Source organism: Arachis hypogaea, chromosome 2, assembly GCF_003086295.3.
Source record: "Arachis hypogaea cultivar Tifrunner chromosome 2, arahy.Tifrunner.gnm2.J5K5, whole genome shotgun sequence".
Lineage (NCBI taxonomy): Eukaryota > Viridiplantae > Streptophyta > Magnoliopsida > Fabales > Fabaceae > Arachis > Arachis hypogaea.
In genome coordinates, this window is record NC_092037.1 from 56,226,693 (window position 1) to 56,249,826 (window position 23,134).

At 40.1% G+C, this 23,134-nt stretch overlaps 1 non-coding gene across 1 annotated transcript; it reads right to left on the reverse strand.

The window, feature by feature from the left end:
- Positions 1–22,221: 22,221 nt before the first annotated feature.
- Positions 22,222–22,329, reverse strand: LOC112766975 (small nucleolar RNA R71). Its single transcript, XR_003184649.1, has one exon. It is a non-coding gene; the product is annotated as a small nucleolar RNA R71 (small nucleolar RNA).
- Between the last annotated feature and the right edge of the window lie 805 nt (positions 22,330–23,134).

Consider the following 23,134-nt stretch of genomic DNA (forward strand, 5'->3'; position numbering starts at 1 on the left):
AATTAATAAAAATACAAAAAAATTAGAAAATCATAAAAATCAAAAATATTTTGTGTTTCTTGTTTGAGTCTTGTGTTAATTTTTAAGTTTGGTGTCAATTGCATGCTTTTAAAATTTTTCTTGCAATTTTCGAAAATCTCATGCATTCATAGTGTTCTTCATGATCTTCAAGTTGTTCTTGACAAGTCTTCTTGTTTGATCTTGATAATTTCTTGTTTTGTGTCTTTTGTTGTTTTTCATGTGCATTTTTGCATTCATATTTTCCATGCATTAAAAATTTCTAAGTTTGGTGTCTTGCATGTTTTCTTTGCATCAAAAATTTTTCAAAATAATGTTCTTGATGTTCATCATGATCTTCAAAGTGTTCTTGGTGTTCATCTTGACATTCATAGCATTCTTGCATGCATTCATTGTTTTGATCTAAAAATTTCATGCATTGAATATTTTTGTTGTTTTTCTCTTTCATAATTCAAAATTCAAAAATAAAAAAAATATCTTTCCCTTATTTTCCTCCAAAATTTCGAAATTTTGGGTTGACTTGATCAAAAATTTTTCAAAATTAGTTGTTTCTCACAAGTCAAGTCAAAATTTCAATTTTAAAAATCTTATCTTTTCAAAATCTTTTTCAAAAATCATATCTTTTTCATTTTTTCTATAATTTTCGAAAATTTCAAAATTATTTTTCAAAATAGTTTCAAAAATCTTTTTCTTATCTTTATATCAAATTTCGAAAATTAGCTAACAATTAATGTGATTGGTTCAAAAATTTGAAGTTTGTTACTTTCTTGTTAAGAAAGGTTCAATCTTTAAGTTCTAGAATCTTATCTTTTAATTTCTTGTTAGTTAAGTCAATTTTAAAATTAAATCTTTTTCAAAATATCCTTTTTCAAATATATCTTTTTATTTTTTATCTTATCTTTTTCAAAAATTTTATCTTTTTCAAAATTTGATTTCAAAATATCTTATCTAACTTCTTATCTTCTTATCTTTTTCAAAATTTGATTTCAAATCTTTTTCAATCAACTAACTAACTTTTTGTTTATTTCTTATCTTTTTCAAAACCAACTAACTACCTATCCCTCTCTAATTTTCGAAAATTCTCCCTCTCTTTTTCAAAAATTCCTTTTAATTGTTTTAAATTTTAATTTTAAACTTATTTTATTTTTAATTTTCGAAATTACTAACTTCTTTTTCAAAAATTATTTTCGAAAAATTCTCTTCTCTTTTCTTATTCTATTTAATTAATTAATTACTAACACTTCTCTTCACCTCTCCTCATCCAAAAATCCGAATCCATCCTTCTTCTTTCTTATACCCCTATCTTCTTCTACTAACATAAGGGAATCTCTATACTGTGACATAGAGGATTCCTCTTTCTTTTCTTGTTTTCTTCTCTTTCATATGAGCAGGAACAAGGAAAAGGGCACTCTTGTTGAAGTTGATCCAGAACCTGAAAGGACTCTGAAGAGAAAATTAAGAGAAGCTAAATTACAACAATCCAGAAATAACCTTTCAGAAATTTTCGAACAAGAGAAGGACATGGCAGCCGAAAATAATAATAATAATAATGCAAGGAGAATGCTTGGTGACTTCACAAAGCCAACGTCCAAGTTTGATGGAAGAAGCATCTCCATTCCTGCCATTGGAACCAATAACTTTGAGCTTAAGCCTCAACTAGTTGCATTAATGCAACAAAACTACAAGTTTTATGGACTTCCATCTGAAGATCCTTATCAGTTTTTAACTGAGTTCTTGCAGATCTGTGAGACTGTAAATACGAATGGAGTTGATCCTGAAGTCTACAGACTCATGCTTTTCCCTTTTGCTGTAAGAGACAGAGCTAGAATCTGGTTGGATTCACAACCTAAGGATAGCCTGGACTCTTGGGATAAGCTGGTCACTGCCTTCTTGGATAAATTCTTTCCTCCTCAAAAGCTGAGCAAGCTAAGAGTGGATGTTCAAACCTTCAAACAAAAAGATGGTGAATCCCTCTATGAAGCTTGGGAAAGATACAAGCAGCTGACCAAGAGATGTCCATCTGACATGTTTTCAGAATGGACCATATTGGATATATTCTATTATGGTCTCTCTGAATTTTCGAAAATGTCATTGGATCATTCTGCAGGTGGATCCATTCACCTGAAGAAAACGCCTGAAGAGGCTCAAGAACTCATTGACATGGTTGCAAACAACCAGTTCATGTACACCTCTGAGAGGAATTCTGTGAATAATGGGGTACCTCAGAAGAAAGGAGTTCTTGAAATTGATGCTCTGAATGCCATATTGGCTCAGAACAAAATGTTGACTCAACAGGTCAACATAATCTCTCAAAATCTGAATGGATTGCAACATGCATCCAACAGTACTAGAGAGGCAGCTTCTGAAGAAGCTTATGATCTTGAGAACCCTGCCATGGCAGAGGTTAATTACATGGGTGAACCATATGGAAACACCTATAACCCATCATGGAGAAATCATCCAAATTTCTCCTGGAAGGATCAACAAAAGCCTCAACAAGGCTTTAATAATGGTGGACGCAATAGGCTGAACAATAGTAAGCCATATCCATCATCTTCTCAGCAACAGACAGAGAATTCTGAACAAAACACTTCTAATTTAGCCAATATAGTCTCTGATCTGTCAAAGGCCACTTTTAGTTTCATGAATAAAACAAGATCTTCCATTAGAAATTTGGAAGCACAAGTGGGCCAGCTGAGTAAGAAAGTCATTGAAACTCCTCCCAGTATTCTCCCAAGTAATACAGAAGAGAATCCAAAAGGAGAGTGCAAAGCCATTGATTTGATCAAAGTGGCCGAATGCACTAGGGAGGAGGAGGACGAAAATCCAAGTGAGGAAGACCTCCTGGGACGTCCTTCAAGCAAGAAGGAGTTTCCTATTAAGGATCCAGAGGAATCTGAGGCTCATCTAGAGACCATAGAGATTCCATTAAATCTCCTTCTGCCATTCATGAGCTCTGAAGATTATTCTTCCTCTGAAGAGGATGAAGATGTGACTGGAGAGCAAGTTGCTCAATATTTAGGAGCTATCATGAAGCTGAATGCCAAGTTGTTTGGTAATGAGACTTGGGAAAGTGAACCTCCCTTGCTCATTCATGAACTAGATACTTGGATTCAGAAAACTCTACCTCAAAAGAAACAAGATCCTGGAAAGTTCCTAATACCTTGTACCATAGGCACCATGAGCTTTGAAAAAGCTCTATGTGATCTGGGGTCAGGGATAAATCTTATGCCACTCTCTGTAATGGAGAAGCTGGGGATCATTGAGGTGCAACCTGCCTTGTCCTCATTACAATTGGCAGATAAGTCAATAAGACAAGCTTATGGAATAGTAGAAGACGTACTAGTGAAGGTTGAAGGCCTTTACATCCCTGCTGATTTCATAATCCTAGATACTAGGAAGGAAGATGATGAATGCATCATCCTAGGAAGACCTTTCCTAGCCACAGCAGGAGCTGTGATAGATGTCAATAGAGGTGAGTTATTCCTTCAATTGAATGGGGACTACCTTGTGTTTAAGGCACATGGCCATCCCTCTGTGACAGAGGAGAGTAAGCATGAAGAGCTTCTCTCAGTTCAGAGTCAAGAAGAACCCACACAGTCAAACTCTAAGTTTGGTGTTGTGAACTCACAACCAAACTCTAAGTTTGGTGTTAAGATCCCACAACCAAACTCTAAGTTTGGTGTGGACAACTATACAACATTGACCTGATCACCTTGTGGCTCCATGAGAGCCACTGTCAAGCTATTGACATTAAAGAAGCGCTTGTTGGGAGGCAACCCAATTTTATTTATCTAATTTTATTTTGTTTCTTTGTTATTTTTTGTGTTTAATTAGGTACATGATCATGAGGAGTCACGAAAAAATCAAAAAAATTAAAAACAGAGTCAAAAACAGAAGAAAAAAATTTTTCACCCTGGAGGATGCACGGGCTGGCGTTCAACGCCCAGAAGGTGCATCTGGCCGGCGTTTAACGCCAGAACAGAGCACCATTCTGGCGCTGAACGCCCAAAACAAGCAACAACCTGGCGTTAAACGCCAGGATGGTGCACAGAGAGGACAAACTGGCGCTGAACGCCCAAAACAAGCAACAACCTGGCGTTTAACGCCAGGATGTGCACACAGAGGACAATCTGGCGCTGAACGCCAGAAACAAGCATGAAACTGGCGTTCAACGCCAGAAACATGCATTACATGGGCGTTTAACGCCCAGAACATGCACCAATGGGCGTTTGAACGCCAGAATGGTGCATGAAGGCAATTTACACGCCTATATGGTGAAGGAATGGTATTTCTTTTCACCTCAGGATCTGTGGACCCCACAGGATTCCCACCTCAGGATCTGTGGACCCCACAGGATCCCCACCTACCTTTTCTTTTAAATCTTAATCACACTCTCCTAATCCAAATCTCATTTTCAATGTCACACTTCCCAAAACCCTTCACCAATCACCTCAACTCCTCTTCCCAATTACCCCATTCACCATTCACATCAACCTCCTCTTCCCCATAAACCCCACCTACCCTCATAAAATTCAAATTCAATTTCCCACCCTTTCCCACCCAAAATGGCCGAACTCCCACCCCCCCTTTTCCCTATAAATACCTCTCCTTTCTTCTTCATCTTCACACAACACAAACCCCTTCTTCTCTCATATAGCCGAACCCATTCCTCTCCTTCTCTACCAAAATTCTCTTCTTCTTCTTCTACTCTTCTTTTCTTTCTTGCTCGAGGGCGAGCAAATTTTAAGTTTGGTGTGGTAAAAAGCCTAAGCTTTTTATTTTTCATTCACCATCAATGGCACCCAAGACCGGAGTTTCCTCAAGAAAAGGAAAAGGGAAGGCAAAAGCCTCTACCTCCGAGTCATGGGAGAAGGAGAGATTCATCTCCAAAAGCCACCAAGACCACTTCTATGATGTTGTGGCAAAGAAGAAGGTTATCCCCGAGGTCCCTTTCAAGCTCAAAAAGAATGAGTATCCGGAAATCCGACATGAAATCCAAAGAAGAGGTTGGGAAGTCATAACCAACCCTATGCAACAAGTTGGAATATTGATGGTTCAAGAGTTCTATGCTAATGCATGGATCACTAGGAACCATGATCAAAGTATGAACCCGAATCCAAAGAACTATCTCACAATGGTTCGGGGGAAATACTTAGATTTCAGTCCGGAAAATGTGAGGTTGGCGTTTCATCTACCCATGATGCAAGGTGATGAACGCCCCTACACAAGAAGGGTCAACTTCAATCAAAGGTTGGACCAAGTCCTAATGGACATTTGTGTGGAAGGCGCCCAATGGAGAATAGACTCCAAAGGCAAACGAGTCCAACTAAGAAGACTGGACCTCAAGCCTGTAGCTAGAGGATGGTTGGAGTTCATCCAAAGATCCATCATCCCTACAAGCAACCGATCTGAAGTTACTGTGGATCGGGCCATCATGATTCATAGCATCATGATTGGAGAAGAAGTGGAAGTTCATGAAGTCATATCCAATGAACTCTACAAAATAGCTGACAAGCCTTCACACATGGCACGGCTAGCCTTCCCCCACCTCATATGCCATCTATGTTATTCAGCCGGAGTTATCATAGATGGAGATGTCTCCATTGAAGAAGACAAGCCCATCACCAAGAAAAGGATGGAGCAAACAAGAGAAGTTCCTCACGGCCCTCAAGAAGAACATGAGGAAGTTCATCATCAACAAATGCCTCAAGGAATGCACTTTCCTTCCAACAACTATTGGGAGCAACTCAGTACTTCTTTAGAAGATTTGAGCCATAATGTTGAACAACTAAGGGTGGAACATCATGAACACGCCCTCACTCTCCAAGAAATAAGAGAAGATCAAAGAGCAATGAGGGAGGAGCAACAAAGGCAAGGAAGGGACATAGAAGAGTTGAAGAATATCATTGGTCCTTCAAGAAGAAGACGCCACTAGAGGTGGATTCATTCCTTGTTCTTTATTTTCTTTCTGTTTTCGGTTTTTAAGTATTATTTTTATCTATGTTTTTGTGTTTCTACTTCATGATCATTAGTGTGTAACCATGCCTTAAAGCTATGAATAAAATCCATTAGTCCCTCACCTCTCTTAAATAAAAAAAATTTGTTTTAATTCAAAAGAACAAGAAGTACATAATTTTCGAAATTATTGGTGAATTTAATTTAATTATATTGATGTGGTGGCAATAATTTTTGTTTTCTGAATGAATGAATGAACAGTGCATATTTTTGATCTTGTTGTTTATGAGTGTTAAAATTGTTGGCTCTTGAAAGAATGATGAACAAAGAGAAATGTTATTGATGATCTGAAAAACACCATGAAATTGATTCTTGAAGCAAGAAAAAGCAGTGAAAAAAAATGGCGAAAATTTTAAGAAAGCAAGGATCCAAGGCTTTGAGCATTAATGGATAGGAGGGCCCAAGGAAATTAAAATCCAGGCCTAAGCGGCTAAATCAAGCTGTCCCTAACCATGTGCTTGTGTCATGAAGGTCCAAGTGAAAAGCTTGAGACTGAATGGTTAAAGTCGTGATCCAAAGCTAAAGAGTGTGCTTAAGAGCTCTGGATACCACTAACTGGGGACTTTAGCAAAGCTGAGTCACAATCTAAAAAGGTTCACCCAGTTATGTGTCTGTGGCATTTGTGTATCCGGTGGTAATACTGGAAGACAAAGTGCTTAGGGCCACAGCCAAGACTCATAAGTAGCTGTGTTCAAGAATCAACATGCCTAACTAGGAAAGTCAAATAACACTATCTGAAATTCTAAGTTCCAAGAGATACCAATCACTCTGAACTTCAAAGGAAAAGTGAGATGCCAAAACTGTTTAGAAACAAAAAGCTACAAGTCCCGCTCATGTAATTAAATTAATATTCATTGATATTTTGGACTTTATAGTATATTCTCTTCTTTTTATCCTATTTGATTTTCAGTTGCTTGGGGACAAGCAACAATTTAAGTTTGGTGTTGTGATGAGCGGATAATTTATACGCTTTTTGGCATTGTTTTCATATAGTTTTTAGTAAGTTTGAGCTACTTTTAGGGATGTTTTCATTAGTTTTTATGTTAAATTCACATTTCTGGACTTTACTATGAGTTTGTGTGTTTTTCTGTGATTTCAGGTAAATTCTGACTGAAATTGAGGGACTTGAGCAAAACTCTGAAGAAGGCTGACAAAAGGACTGCTGATGCTGTTGGAATCTGACCTCCCTGCACTCGAAATGGATTTTATGGAGCTACAGAACTCCAATTGGCGCGCTCTCAACGGCGTTGGAAAGTAGACATCCAGGGCTTTCCAGCAATATATAATAGTCTATACTTTATTCGAAGAATGACGACGTAACTTGGCGTTAAACGCCAAGTTCATGCTGCTGTCTGGAGTTAAACGCCAGAAAAACGTCATTATCCGGAGTTGAACGCCCAAAACACGTCATAACCTGAAGTTTGACGCCAAGAAATGCCTTAGCTCGTGGAATGATCAAGCTCAGCCCAAGCATACACCAAGTGGGCCCCGGAAGTGGATTTATGCATCAATTACTTACTCATGTAAACTCTAGTAGCTAGTCTAGTATATATAGGACATTTATCTATTGTATTAGACATCCTGGATTGTATTTTGAATCCTGTGATCACGTTTTGGGGGCTGGCCATTCGGCCATGCCTGAACCTCTTTTACTTATGTATTTTCAACGGTGGAGTTTCTGCACACCATAGATTAAGGGTGTGGAGCTCTGCTGTACCTCAAGTATTAATGCAATTCTATTTTCTTTTATTCAAATCTCTCTTATTCTTATTCCAAGATATTCATTCGTACCCAAGAACATGATGAATGTGATGATAAGTAACCCTCATTATCATTCTCACTTATGAACACGCGTGATTGACAACCACTTCCGTTCTACATGCAACAGAGCTTGAATGTATATCTCTTAGATTCTCCAACAGAATCTTCGTGGTATAAGCTAGATTGATGGCGGCATTTATGAGGATCCGGAAAGTCTCACCTTGTCTGTGGTATTCCGAGTAGGATCCTGGGAATCCGGAAAGTCTAACCTTGTCTGTGGTATTCCGAGTAGGATTCCGGTAATGAATGACTGTGACGTGCTTCAAACTTGTAACCTGCTGGGCGTTAGTGACAGACGCAAAAGAGGGATTCTATTCCAGTAGGGGAGGGAACCAACCGGTGATTAGCCGTACTGTGACAGAGTGCGTGAGCATTAGTTTTCACTGCGAGGATGGGATGTAGCCATCAACCATGGGTGATGCCTCCAGACTGGTTAGCTGTGCGAGTGACAGCCGCATAGGATATTTCCCCGAGAGGAAGAAAGTAGCCACAGTTGATAGTGAACCCCTATACAAAGCTTGCCATGGAAAGGAGTAAGAAGGATTGAGTAGAAGCAGTAGGAGAGCAGGCGTCCCTGGGCTCTACAGCATCTCCATCCGCTTATCTGAAATTCCTACCAATGAATCTGCATAAGTATTCTATCCCTTTTTATTATTCCTTTTTATTTATTTATTCCAATAATCACAATTACCCTTTAATCTCCCTAACTGAGATTTACAAGGTAACCATAGCTTGCTTCATACCAACAATCTCTGTGGATTCGACCCTTACTCACGTAAGGTTTATTACTTGGACGACCCAGTACACTTGCTGGTTAGTTGAACGGAGTTGTGAATTCAACCAGTGCCATAATAATGATTTCATACAAAGACAAACAACTTAAAGAGAATTGATCACAATTTCGTCCACCACATCCTATCACGAATTTTCTTGACTTGTTCAGTAGTCTTGGCTATCATTTCCGGCCCCAACAAGCTTTTCTCTCCAGCTTCATACCAACATAGCGAAGATTGACATTTCCTCCCATACAAGGCCTCATACGGAGCCATTCCGATGCTTGCATGATAACTATTATTGTATGCAAACTCCACTAATGGCATATACCGATCCCAACTCACCAGTTGGTCCAAAACACAAGCTCTCAACATATCCTCTAGTGTTTGGATCGTCCTCTCGGATCGACCATCTGTTTGAGGATGGTAAGCCGTGCTCAAGCTTAATTGGGTTCCAAAAGCTTTCTGAAATGCACCCCAAAACCTTGAAGTGAAACGAGGATCTCTATCAGAGATTATAGTAGCAGGTACACCATAAAGTCTCACAATCTCCTTTATGTATAACCGTGCTAGCTCCTCAAGGGTGTAAGTCATTCGAATGGGTAAAAAGTGAGCTGACTTCGTCAGTCGGTCCACAATCACCCAAATAGCATCAAAACCAGCCCTAGTCCTTGGCAATCCAGACACAAAGTCCATTGCAATACTTTCCCACTTCCATTGCGGAATCTCTAAAGGTTGCAACATCCCGGAAGGTCTTTGATGTTCAATCTTTACCTTTTGACAAGTTAAGCACTTTGATACATATTCCGCCACATCATTCTTCATACCCGGCCACCAAAACATCGCCTTTAAATCATGGTACATCTTAGTACTTCTCGGGTGAATGGAGAATCCGCTTTTGTGTGCCTCCTTCAAGATATCCTGCCTCAAAGTGCCAACATCCGGCACAATGATCCTACCCTTGAACCTCCATAACCCATCTTTTTCTTCCGACACTCTCCATTGTTTTCCTTGCTCAATAGCCGGTAACACCTTCCATAACGCTTCATCATTTCGATGAGCCTTTAGGAGTTTGGACTTAAAATCACTTGAGATCTCTAATCGGCTCAAACACAAAGTTTCAGATACTTCTCGAGCACCAATTTTCAGACTCTCAAATCCCTTGAGCAACTTCTCCTCTTGAAGCATCATCCAAGCCGCATATAACGACTTCCGACTTAACGCATCCGCCACTACATTCGCCTTTCCCGGATGGTAATGCAACTCAAAGTCGTAGTCCTTCAACAATTCCATCCACCTTCTCTGCCTCATATTAAGCTCTTTCTGATCAAAGAGGTACTTCAAGCTCTTATGATCAGAGAAAACTTGGAACTTGACCCCACAGAGATAATGCCTCCACACCTTCAAGGCAAACACAACCGCAACGAGTTCCAAATCGTGCGTAGGGTAATTAACTTCATGAGGTCTCAACTGTCGTGAGGCATACGCCACCACATTACGATGCTGCATCAGCACGCACCCTAGACCCTTTAATGAGGCATCACAATACACCTCAAATGGCTCGTTCGGCTCAGGTAACACTAACACAGGTGCAGTGGTCAACTTTTTCTTCAATGTCTGAAAGCTCTCCTCGCACTCAGGAGTCCAAACAAACGAAGTGTCTTTACGGGTTAACTTTGTCATTGGCAAAGCTATCTGTGAAAAGCCCTTGATAAACATTCGGTAATAGCCAGCTAAACCCAGAAAACTCCTTATCTCTGTTACGGTGGTTGGTTGCTTCCAATCCATCACAGTCTCCACCTTAGTTGGATCTACGGCTATTCCCTTCTTACTCACCACATGGCCCAAAAACTTCACCTCACCCTTCCAAAACTCACACTTAGACAGTTTTGCATAGAGTTTCTTCTCCTTTAGAATCTGCAACACGGTCCTCAAGTGTTCCGCATGCTCTTCTTCAGTCTTGGAATAAATCAGTATGTCATCAATGAAGACAACAACGAATTTATCCAAAAACGGACGGAAAACTCTATTCATGTAGTCCATAAACACTGCAGGAGCGTTCGTCAACCCGAAAGATATTACAGTGTACTCGTAATGACCATAACGAGTCTTGAAAGCGATCTTAGGGATATCCTCACCCCTCACCCTTATCTGGTGATAACCTGATCGCAAATCGATCTTGGAGAAAACTCCAGCTCCTTGTAACTGATCCATGAGATCATCAATTCTCGGCAATGGGTACTTATTCTTTATTGTAACCTTGTTCAGCTGCCTGTAATCCACACAGAGTCGCATACTCCCATCCTTCTTCTTTACAAGTAATACTGGAGCACCCCACGGAGAGACACTTGGTCGTATGAAATTCTTTCCCAACAAATCCTCTAACTGAGACTTTAGCTCGTTCATCTCTAACGGTGACATCCTATAAGGAGCACTTGAGATTAGTCCTGCCCCAGGCACCAATTCAATAGCAAATTCAACCTCTCGGTTAGGTGGAAACTCATCAATATCATCAGGAAACACTTCCGGAAACTCACACACAACTGGAATCTGTTCCAACCTTTGATCATCACCCGAAACACCCGCGGTTAACAACATGATACCCTGACATTCGTTTCCGGAACAGTTCACCATCATCGAATTCAAGTAATAATTATTCACCACGACCGGCCCTTCAGTATCCTCCGGCATAAAGTACACCGACTTTGTAGAACAATCAATCAGGACATGGTTCTTAGATAACCAGTCCAATCCCAAGATAAGATCAAGACCGATCATCGGCAAGCAGACTAAATTATGAACAAAATCACGCTGCTTGAACCTAAAGGAAACTTCCAGGCATCCTAGCCTAGTCACCATGGCTTCATGGGTAGCATTATAAACTCTTAAATCATAACCTAAGGTTACAATCTTCAATCCTAACTCATGGGCTTTCTCAAATGCAATGAATGAATGTGATGCTCCCGAATCAAATAAAGCATTTAAAGTTTGACCAGCCATTTCACAGTTACCTCTAATGAGTGTCTCAGATCCCTCAGCTCCTACAGCTGAAGTGGTGAACACCCGACCAGTCTGTTGTGCTTTCCCAGCACCTTGTTTCTGCTTCTCAGGACAATTTGCGGCTTTATGCCCCGCCTTTCCACAATTGTAGCACAAACCCCATCCGGCCTTGCATGGTGCTCCCGGATGGTGACTTCCACACCTAGTACAAGTTTGATCATTCTGAGGCTGCTTCCCATACCTTTTTCCTTGGGAGTTGTTGTTGTTGGGCCTCTTGAAAGAGCTTCCCCTCTTGAAAGATGGACCTCTAGGTGCAAAGCTCTTCCCTCGGTTCTGTAGGAATGATCCTTTGTGACTCCCTTCCTCAGCGGTTGCCCTTTTCACACACTCTTCAGCAACCCTACACTTGTTTACCAACTCGGAGAAGGTCCTAATCTCCATTGGTCCCACTGAACTGAAAATATCACTCCGGAGTCCTCCTTCATACTTAACACACTTCCACTCCTCATATTCTACCGGAGTCCCTTGGCACATACGAGAGAACCTGAACAGCTCCTCAAACTTGTCAGTATACTCTGATATGGACATGGTACCCTGCTTCAGCTGCAGTAACTCAAGTTCCTTAGCCGTCCTAGCAGAAGTCGGAAAGTACTTCTTATAGAACTCTTCTTGGAAAACATTCTAAGTGATATAGTCATCACCCTGCTGCAGAAGACGTCGGATACGTTGCCACCAATGCGACGCTTCACCTGTGAGCATATAGGTAGCAAACTCGACACGCTGCCCTTCAGGTACCACTTGTGCTTGCAGTGCTCGCTCTATAGCCTGAAACCATGTATCAGCCTCAGTCGGACTAGTACTTCCCTTGAACTTAGGCAGATTAACCTTCATAAAGTTTGCCAGTGTCATCGGGCCCTGAACTCCACCTCCATCATTACCATGGTTGTTCATCTGTTGACCAAGAGCCTCAGCAGTGGCTTGCATAGCAGCAGCCATGTTCTCCAACGCAGTCATAAAGTTCACCGGGTTATTAGGGTTATTCTCTGGCGCACGAGCATTCGTACGACCTCTCACACTACCTCTACCGCGTCTATGAGGCGCCATCTGGTTCCTATACATACCAAACAATCGATATTAAGTTGATCAGTCTCAATATCGGAAGTCTAGTACTTCAAAGTCCCAAATGCATGCTCATGAACGTTTATGCCAATTATATCAAGCAGATATACTAATAGCACATAACACATAATACAGAGAATGCACAGAAGCATAGTCAGTCCATCCCTCAGGCTCTACATGAACAAACTGCTCTGATACCATAATGTAACACCCTACCATACAGAGTCTTATGCTTAAGTCATAATTCAGAGATGGCAAGGTATTACGACCTCTAAAATAAAAACTTAGTACGTATAGTAGTATGAATGATTGATTATAACTAGGAGCCTTTTTAGAAAAAAGGGGTAAACAAAAATCGCAACTCGAAAGCGCAACACTCCGATTGATAACGTAACGAACAAGGATAACCAACGCGTGATTATATATATACAAAGGAGTGTCAAAAACAGGAATATCAAGACTCAAGATCCGGCTGCGAAGATAACCGGTCCGAGCATAGCGACATATACATATGATAAAAATAAGGAAAACCCCAAAGGAAACCCAAGGGACACAAATACATAAAACCTATTCTCCAAAATCTCCCATAAGAGGAGTCATCACAGTTTGTATTATTTAATGGAGATAAAAGTATATAAGCAAAACATATAAACCAAAACATAGCCCCGATAACAAAGGATCTTCACCAATATAGAAGTCTCTAGCATGCCTCAGCGGAAAACCTCACGTCCTGCATCTGAAAACCACAAAATCCGCATGGGTGAGAACCAGAGGTCCCCAGCATGGTAACAGCTTCCACATATATAATACATAATAATAGAGGAAAGCCGAAGGCAATCCTATAACTTCCTCCAGATAGTATCAAAGCTTATAAACAGGCTAAACCATAAAGGGCATCTGACTAAAGATTCTTCAGTCTAACTAATACTTCCCTTTCCAATTCCTTCTCACCTCCCAACCACCAGCAGGAGTATAATGTAGCAAACACAGTTATATCAAGCAAGAAATATACAATTAGGAACAAGTAAGGCATTTAGACAATTAGCAAGTAATATGCAGTCAAATAGGCAATCTCAAACAATTCATATAGTATGCATATGATGAATGCCTGTCCCTAGTGGCTGATGATATCATCTTGTCGGTTATAGAGCCAACCCGACAAGTCCTGGTCGCTAACCATTGGACTGTCCCTCTGTCACGCATCCCCAACTCGAGTTATACTCATCATAAACTTGATCATAATTATGATCTATATCCATCACCTTCACTGGTGAATATTTACGGGGGTGAGCTCATCCGGGTCTTTCACAGTGCCCGGCCACACTTACGACATAGGGTCAACAGAGTATCAAGCCTCAACCTGGAGCACGTGGTGGCTAGCCACTGCTACTACCCAGGGAAACTCGTATCTCAGATAGTGGAAGTGCAAATCACAATTATCAATAATTCACCATAAACATGCATGAATTCTCATCCATGGATCAACATCCATATAAGCCATCCGGCTCACGGTTCAGTCCAGAACCAGCCAATATTCATATCATACACAGCCATTACCGCTTACGGTTAAATCCATAACCAGCCAATATTCATAGCATACACAGCTATTCCGGCTCACGGTTCAATCCAGAACCAGCCAATTCATAAACAATTACGGCCCTTCGGCCAATGGCATAACAAGCACTTCCACCACCATCCTCCACATCTCACATAATCATCAATGATCCTCATTGATTATTCATGTTTCCCTTGCTTCACCCGCAAGTTACCACATTCACTAGCCCCTCTTTAATAGCTAGGCATGTCATAATGATTTAAGACATAAATGGTGAGATCGGAGGCTTAGAAGTATGAAATTTGGCTTTTAAAACTCAAAAATCAACTTTGGGATGAAAATAGGGCCACGCGTACGCGCACTCCACGCGCACGCGTGGATGGCCTTAAAAACTCATCGACGCGCAAGCGTCATGCACGCTAACACGTGGATTAAAAATTTGCCAATCGATGCGTACGCGTCAACCACGCGTACGCGTGGGTGTTCTCGTGCCCCAGGCACAACACTGGCACAGTTCTAGCATAACTCTTTGGAAAATGGCTGGGTATTGGGTGCAGCACAATCGGCGCGCCCACGCACATCACGCGTACGCGTGGATGGCGCTTTCTATAAGAACGGCGCGTACGCGCCAAGTGCGCCTACGCGCGAGGGGTATTTCTGCTAAAAATTTTCTAAGTTAAAAGCTGCAGAATTCACAGATTCAAACCCCTATCTTCCAATGGACATAACTTCCTCATTTTAAATCATTTTTCATCCGTTCTTCGAACGGCATGGACATCCCAGATCAAATTTCATTTCTAAACAGATTTGGCACAAAACGGAGATCCTTAGTCCAAGTTATGTCCCACCAAAATATGCCCAAAAACCATATTTTCATACAAAACCACAATATGCCATTTTCAAAACAAGCCATTTTCAACTCTTTTCAAAATCAATCAAAACATGCCAATTTCATCCCTTTTATTTGAAATCAATCAATATATATCAAATTCGACATCAAGCCTCCTCAACTCACACATTGACACATTACCACAATTTACAAAATCACTATCTCATCATTTTAACCCACTTCACCCAAGTGGCTCAAACTCAAACATATTGACATATCATATACTCTTCCTCATGCCAATTCTCAACAACACCAATTCCAATAAATCATCATTGTACACAATCAATATCATACTCACCATCAACATGGTTCAACCCACAATTCAACCATAACCAATCATCAAGCATATATCACAACATGCATATTTCTCATACATCATACCACCAAGGCATCAATAATCATCATCACATATATGACCACATCATATATCTCAATCATTCAACAACATCAACCATGTGCCTATCTTAGGGCCTCTAGCCTAAGTATTTCCTACCACATTACATATTAGATACGGGAAACCGAAACCATACCTTAGCCGATTTCCCAAGCTCAACCGGAGTACTTCCAAACCACTTATCCACAAGCTCTCAAGGCCTCAAAACCTCCAAGAACAGATTTTTCACCACTAAATCCCTTTTTCAAGCTTTTCAAAATCACCAATCAAGATCCAATATTCACATATACACAACCTAAGCCACAATCATCATACCCATACACAACATCTCAAAACCCAAACATCATAAAACAACAAAATACACTAGGGTTGAGAATCTTACCACACCCAAGGTCCAAGGAGACAAGATTAACCTTCTCCTTCAAGAGAATCCAAAATCTCAACATTTCACCCATGAAACTCGAAAATAAGGGCTGGAATTTCGAATAGCAACACGTGGCTTACCTCAAGATTGATTGTATGGGTTTTGTAGAGCTCTCCGCGGTAAACGCGTGGCCGTAAATGGAGCGGCAATCGGAGCTCTAGATCAAAAGTTATGGAGGTTTGAAGATCAAGAGAGAGAAAGAATTTGAGAGAGAGTTCTCCCCTCCATGGCCTCCATTTTCAGCATGTGAGTGTGTTTAGTGAGGAGAGAGATTGCTGAAAACTAGGGTTTTGGTCTAGTTATGTTGGGCCAAGGGCCCACTTTGGGTCCGGTTGGCCCGATTTGGCCCGTTCGGTCCAATCTTGGTCCGATTTCTATAAAATTGGTACCGAAATTCTCGTCTCAATCTCCTCTATCATATTTAGCCACAAAAATCACATTTTGGAATTTCTAGAATAAATTCTCATTTATAGGCTAATTAGCCGTTAATTAACCGGGTTTTACAGAAGGAAGCTTCATCCTCGTCGTCACCGTCATTGAAGCCTATGTCACCATCGTGTTTCGTCATTGCCGCTGCCAAATTCTCCATCAACGCCGCAGCATTCGAGAAAGAGGGCTGGTACGTTATCATCAAGCTACTACGTCCGCTGGAGCTCTCTACCACAGTTTTGCTCACCGGATGTCGTTGCTGGAGCTGCGATTGGAGGACTGGAAGGGAAGGCCTGCCAGTTTTGCCTCTATTTTTGGTTTTCACGGCTTTCACCGGAGCTCTGTCACTGTCGTTGTCACTGAAAATGGATCACCTGGGCTACTGCTCCTCCGTTCCTTCATTCCTTTTCGGTACTGTGAGTAGTTCTTATTTCGATACTCTTGCCGCTGTTGTTCTGTTATAAATTATTAAGGATTTCACGACGTTAATATCTTAGGGTTGAGTTATCGTAACTGCATGATATGTTTAATGGTTGTTGCTGCTATGAAAATGGTCAGAATTAATGCCGCTAGTGCGAAATAAGATTAAAAGGGAGTGTCGCGTTTAATTTCTGGGTTTTGAATATTCGAGGTAGGGGCTTTTTCTTAAACTTTTTTTTTTCAAAAAATTGTTATAAATCGATATTGATGTGAAAAATATATTTTTGTGATTGTGCAGTACTTATGGATTAAGTTGGACAGTTTGGATGAATGTGATTTGATTAAATGCTCAAATAATAAGGATGAATGAGTAATTGCAAATGGATTATGAAAATTGTGTAAGAACTGAAAAAATTAATTAATGAGTGAATAAATTTAAGAAATTAAATTCTTATAATTTGGGAAGATGAAAATATTTAGAATAGAAATCGGGCACTTATTTTATAGGTTTTGGCTTGAGGTTGTGCCAAAACAAACAAAAACTCAACTGGGCCCAAGCCCATGCTTCTTAAGCTTAGCTTAGAGGCATTTCAGCTTCAGTCCTTAATGAGAGGGAGAGACACACACTGAGATTGAGAAGAAGAGAGTGAAACTCTTATTACTATTCATATTCTTTTTCTTTGGATCATAACTTGTGATCTGGAACTCCGATCGCTACACCGTTTGTGGCCATGCGTTCATCTCGCCGAGCTCTTCAATTCTATTCTATCTGAACAAAGTGGTAGCAACTCGAATTCCTTGCTCCAATCCTCTGTTCTATATCAAATTCGAATTTTGGCTTTGAAAATTTGAAGTTTTTACGATTTTGGTTATTTAGGTGTTATCTAGCTTGGATGATTGTTAAGTTTCACCTCAAGTACTAGTGGGTAAGGTCAGAAAACTCTAAATCCTAGTGTTTTGTCAATTTTGTGAACACTAGTGTTGATTATGGTGAATTGCTATTAACCTAGATTAAATTCATGTTGATTGGGGTTAATTTGGCAAATTGCAGTGCCTGAAATTAAGCTTTGATAGCTGGAACTTGTTAATTTGGTTTGGTGGCTTGTTTGGAAGTTTGGAAGAAATCAGCTAAGGTATGGTTTCGGTTTTCTTTAGGTAATACGTAATGTTGTGTGAAACTTAGGCTAATAGGCTTTAAGATAGGTTTGAATTTCATGATTTGGTTTATGGAATGTGTGTGATTAGTGGAATGGAGGTTTGATATAAGCATGTGAATGAAATTGATGTATATGATTGAGATTTGTTATGAGGCTATGGAATGAATGAAAAATTCTTATTTTTGGTGATGATTGATGATAATTATTAAATTTGGATGATGATTGGGGGAGGTAAGTGATGAGCGGATAATTTATACACTTTTTGGCATTGTTTTTAGTATGTTTTTAGTATGATCTAGTTAGTTTTTAGTATATTTTTATTAGTTTTTAGTTAAAATTCACTTTTCTGGACTTTACTATGAGTTTGTGTGTTTTTCTGTGATTTCAGGTATTTTCTGGCTGAAATTGAGGGACCTGAGCAAAAATCTGATTCAGAGACTAAAAAGGACTGCAGATGCTGTTGGATTCTGACCTCCCTGCACTCGAAGTGGATTTTCTGGAGCTACAGAAACCCAATTGGCGCGCTCTCAACGGCGTTGGAAAGTAGACATCCTGGGCTTTCCAGCAATATATAATAGTCCATATTTTGCCCAAGATTTGATAGCCCAAACTGGCGTTCAAAGTCACCCTCAGGAATTCCAGCGTTAAACGCCGGAACTGGCACCAAAATGGGAGTTAAACGCCCAAACTGGCATAAAAGCTAGCGTTTAACTCCAGGAAGAGTCTCTACACGAAAATGCTTCATTGCTCAGCCCAAGCACACACCAAGTGGGCCCGGAAGTGGATTTTTATGTCTTTTACTCATATCTGTACACCCTAGGCTACTAGTTCTCTATATATAGGACCTTTTACTATTGTACTTTCATCTTGGTTCTTCTGGTTCCCTCTCTGGGGCCGAAACCAATGATCACTCTTGTTCTTATGTATTTTCAACGGTGGAGTTTCTACACACCATAGATTAAGGTGTGGAGCTCTGCTGTACCTCGAGTATTAATGCAATTACTATTGTTCTTCTATTCAATTCCGCTTGTTCTTGTTCTAAGATATCACTTGTTCTTCAACTTGATGAATGTGATGATCCGTGACACTCATCATCATTCTCACTTATGAACAAAGTGACTGACAACCACTCTGTTCTACAAAGCAACAAGGCTCTAGTGTTTATCTCTTGGATTCCTGATTGCACGATGCATGGTTGATCGCCTGACAACCGAGTGCTCGTCTGACAAACGAGCCAACCATTCCGTGAGATCAGAGTCTTCGTGGTATAGGCAAGAACTGATGGCAGCATTCAAGAGAATCCGGAAGGTCTAACCTTGTCTGTGGTATTCTGAGTAGGATTCAATGATTGAATGACTGTGACGTGCTTCAAACTCCTAGCAGGCGGGGCGTTAGTGACAGACGCAAAAGAATCAATGGATTCTATTCCGGCCTGACCGAGAACCGACAGCTGAATTCCGCGTGCTGTGACAGAGCATATGCAATCGTTTCCACTGAGAGGATGGGAGGTAGCCATTGACAACGGTGAAACCCTACACAAGCTTGCCATGGAAAGGAATAAGAAGGATTGGATGAAGACAGTAGGAAAGCAGAGAGACGAAAGGGAAGGCATCTTCATGCGCTTATCTGAAGTTCCTACCAGTGAATTACATAAGTACCTCTATCTTTACCTTTCTGTTATTTTCGTTCATCACCATATCTAATTGAGTTTGCCTGACTAAGATTTACAAGATGACCATAGCTTGCTTCATACTAACAATCTCCGTGGGATCGACCCTTACTCGCGTAAGGTTTATTACTTGGACGACCCAGTGCACTTGCTGGTTAGTTGTGCGAAGTTGTGTAATGCCATGGTATTGAACACCAAGTTTTTGGGGTTCATGATCGGGGATTATGAGAGTTGTGAAAAAGTATTGTTCACAATTTCGCGCACCAAGTTTTTGGCGCCGTTGCCGGGGATTGTTCTAGTTTTGAGCAAGCTTTTGGTAACATCAGTGCCAAGATCCGGCAACAACACCAAGTTTTTGGCGTTATTGCCAGGGATTGTTCAAGTTTGGACAACTGACGGTTCATCTTGTTGCTTAGATTAGGTATTTATTTTTTTTCGAAATTCTTGAAGATGAATTCTAGAGTTTCATGATGATTTGTTGAAATCTGGCTGGCTGAGAAGCCATGTCTAATCTCATTGGACCGAGGTTTCAACTTATCACCACAAGAGCTTGTTGATTTCTATCAATCTTGCTTTTGGAACAGTGATCTGCTAAGGCTTGGCTGGCCATTGGCCATGTCTAGTGTTTTGGACCGAAGCTTTCTTTGAAAGCTTGGCTGGCTGTGAAGCCATGTCTAATTCCTGGACCGGAGTCTTAGACTAGCATTGCACTGATTCTTGGAATTCTCATTGAGAATTTTGATATCTTTTTCCACTTAATTTTCGAAAAACACAAAAAAAATTAAAAAAATTCATAAAATCCAAAAATATTTCTTGTTTGAGTCTAGTGTCTCATCTTAAGTTTGGTGTCAATTGCATGCATTCATTCATGTATCTTGGTGATCTTCAAGATGTTCTTGACAATTTACTTGCTCTAATCTTTGAATTCTATTGACTTGAGTGTCTTGTGTGTCTCATTTGCATTTTCATTTTGTTAGTGTCAGTAGTATACAAACTGCTAAGTTTGGTGTCTTGCATGCATTGTTATTTGATTCTTGTTGCATTTTGATTTTTCCTTACTATTAAAAATCCAAAAATATTTTTAATTTGTGTCTTCTCAAGTCAATAATACAGAGAATTGAAGATTCAGAACATACAGCAGAGGAATTGCACAGAAAAAGCCGGGCGTTCAAAACGCCCAGTGAAGAAGGACAGACTGGCGTTTAAACGCCAGCCAGGGTACCTGGTTGGGCGTTTAACGCCCAAAAAGGTAGTGTTTTGGGCGTTAAACGCCAGAATGTGCACCATTCTGGGCGTTTAACGCCAGGATGGCTAGAAAGGAAAATTTTGTTTTCAAATCAAATTTTTTCTAAGTTTTCAAAATCTTTTCAAAATCAAATCTTTTTCAAATCAATTTTTCAATCAAATCTTTTTCAAAATGAATTTCTTTCCATTTTTAAAGATACTTACTATCAATTAATGATTTGATTCAACATTTCAAGTATGTTACCTTTTCTGTTGAGAAAGGTTTAATGTTTGAATCATATCTTTTCTTGTTAGTCAAGTTTTTAATTTTCAAATCAAATCTATTTAAAATGTTCTTCAAATCATATTTTCTCAATCACATCTTTTTAAAACCAATCATATCTTCTTAACCACATCTTTTTCAAAATAGTTTTCAATCAAATCTTTTTGATTTCTAATTTCAAAATCTTTTTCAAAAATCACTTGATTTCTTTTCCATTTTCATTTTCGAAAATTAAGTAATGTTTTTCAAAAAAATGTTTTCAAAATTTTTTTTTACTTAATTTTCGAAAATCACTTCCCTCCTTCTCACATCCTTCTATTTATGGACTAACATTATCCCTTAATGCAAAATTCGAACTCCATCTCCTTTGATAAAGTTCGAATTTTCTACTTCTGTCTTCTACTCTTCTTTTCCTCTGACACTTCAAGGAATCTCTATACTGTGACATAGAGGATTCCACATTTTCTTGTTCTCTCCTCTTTCTTATGAGCAGGAGCAAAGACAAAGGCATTCTTGTTGAGGCTGATCCTGAACCTGAAAGGACCTTGAAGAGAAAGCTCAGAGAAGCCAAAGCACAACTCTCTTTAGAGCACCTAACCGAATTCTTCAAAGAAGAAGAACACATGGCAGCCGAAAACAACAACAATGCCAACAATGCAAGGAAGGTGCTGGGTGACTTTACTGCACCTACTCCCGACTTCTATGGGAGAAGCATCTCTATCCCTGCCATTGGAGCAAACAACTTTGAGCTTAAGCCTCAATTAGTTTCTCTAATGCAACAGAATTGCAAGTTCCATGGACTTCCATTGGAAGATCCTCATCAGTTTTTAGCTGAATTCTTGCAAATCTGTGACACTGTTAAGACTAATGGGGTTGACCCTGAGGTCTACAGACTTATGCTATTCCCTTTTGCTGTAAGAGACAGAGCTAGGACATGGTTGGACTCACAACCTAAAGAAAGCCTGGACTCTTGGGAAAAGCTAGTCAATGCCTTCTTGGCAAAGTTCTTTCCACCTCAAAAATTGAGTAAGCTTAGAGTGGAAGTCCAAACCTTCAGACAGAAGGAAGGAGAATCCCTCTATGAAGCTTGGGAAAGATACAAACAATTGATCAGAAAGTGTCCTTCTGATATGCTTTCTGAATGGAGCATCATAGGTATTTTCTATGATGGTCTCTCTGAACTGTCCAAGATGTCTTTGGATAGCTCTTCTGGAGGATCTCTTCATCTGAAGAAGACGCCTACTGAGGCTCAAGAACTGATTGAAATGGTTGCAAATAACCAATTCATGTACACTTCTGAAAGAAATCCTGTGAACAATGGGACTAGTCAGAAGAAAGGAGTTCTTGAGATTGACACTCTGAATGCCATATTGGCTCAGAACAAAATATTGACTCAACAAGTCAATATGATTTCTCAAAGTCTGTCTGGAATGCAAAATGCACCAAGCAGTACTAAGGAAGCTTCATCTGAGGAAGAAGCTTATGATCCTGAGAACCCTTCAATGGAAGAAGTGAATTACATGGGAGAACCCTATGGAAACACCTATAATCCTTCATGGAGGAATCATCCAAATCTTTCATGGAAGGATCAACAGAGACCTCAACAAGGTTTCAATAACAATAATGGTGGAAGAAACAGGTTTAGCAATAGCAAGCCTTTTCCTTCATCTTCTCAGCAACAGACAGAGAGCTCTAAGCAGAATACCTCTGACTTAGCAACCATGGTCTCTGATCTAATCAAAACCACTCAAAGTTTCATGACTGAAACAAGGTCCTCCATCAGAAATTTGGAAGGACAAGTGGGTCAGGTGAGCAAGAAAATTACTGAACTCCCTCCTAGTACTCTTCCAAGCAATACAGAAGAAAATCCAAAAGGAGAGTGCAAGGCCATCAACATGGCCGAATTCTGGGAGGAAGAAGAGGCAGTGAACGCCACTGAGG